The following is a 1,258-nucleotide window of genomic DNA, read 5'->3' on the forward strand; positions in this document are numbered from 1 at the left end:
GCAGTCATTCTCACACCCCACAGCCACTGCCACACCCACCCACTGGTGACTGCCAGGGCCTGTCAATAGATCTTATGTCCACTGAGCCCTGGTGGTGAGGTCTAGCAGCCACCAACAGGTTGAGTGTTCCCTCCTGCCATCAAAGAGCACCCAAGTACTTCAGACAAAGAGGCTTTATACAGGAGCTATGGCCAGATTCTTTACACTTGACCCCTTGCAGGAGAGCCTGCCCTTACAGGCATCAGGGTTGGAGGGTCTTGGGTCCTCCATGACCCCAGGAAGAGGAGCTGGTCACTGGTGCCCCATCTTGATTCTTGTGTCTCATCCTTTCAAGAAGAACTTGAGAGCTTTAAGCTCATCCTGATTGAAGGGGTTCAAGTTAAAACTCTTCGGCTCTGGTTTGCCTTAGGCTTCATTGTTTTTGGATTATTTCTGTATCTTTATCCAGATGATCCTGATTTTTCTCAATCATTTCCTTCACCTAAGGGTAAGGCATCTTGACAAACATGTTCCTGAAGCAAACCACATCTTCAGAGAGGCTGAGCCCATTCTGCAGGGCTCTCAGGCCTTCTGGGTTTTTATTCCTTTTGGTGTCCACATCCGCAACCTGCTGCTTGTCCACCAGCACCTCCTCCACAAGCTCCTCCACCTCGAACAGGTACCACACAATTTGCTCTGCATCAGGTGACAGCATGGCACCCACCCACTCGGGTGCACAACCCCTCATTTGATCTTCAATGCTTGAAGAAACTGCTCCATCAAGTAATTAAAATACTGTACAGTGTTTTGAAATTAACATCTTGCCACCAGCAATCTTATGTGTATATATTTAACTTTAGATTAAAGTCAAATAGGACCTAAATGTGATTTGTTTCACCCTTAATAAAAATTTCAATATTCCAAAGGTGATCTAGTCATCTTGGAGCTTAATGAATGTTCTCCCCATTGCCAGTCAGGGATAAGATGCCACTTCTACCTCAAAGCTCTTCTAGGAGTTTTATAATTTTGCATTTTGCATTTAGCTCTATGATCTATTTTCAGTTAATTCTGGGAAGTGTAAGGTCCGTATCTAGATTCTTTTTTTTTTTTTTTCACATGTGGAAGTCCAGTTGTTCTAGAACCATTTGTTAAAAAGATTCATCTTTTTTCATTGTATTGTTTTTGTTCCATTGTCAGTGATCAATTGACTGTATTTATATGGACCTATTTCTGGGTTCTATTTAAGGGAGTATTTATAAATATCATTTGGGATTCTTCT

The 1,258-nt window shown here is 42.7% G+C and overlaps 1 pseudogene; it reads right to left on the reverse strand.

Moving 5' to 3' along the window:
* Positions 1–321: 321 nt before the first annotated feature.
* LOC105527592 lies at positions 322–694 on the reverse strand (annotated as a pseudogene).
* Positions 695–1,258: the final 564 nt, after the last annotated feature.

The sequence above is a fragment of the Colobus angolensis genome, unplaced genomic scaffold (genome assembly GCF_000951035.1).
Source record: "Colobus angolensis palliatus isolate OR3802 unplaced genomic scaffold, Cang.pa_1.0 Scaffold639, whole genome shotgun sequence".
NCBI lineage: Eukaryota > Metazoa > Chordata > Mammalia > Primates > Cercopithecidae > Colobus > Colobus angolensis.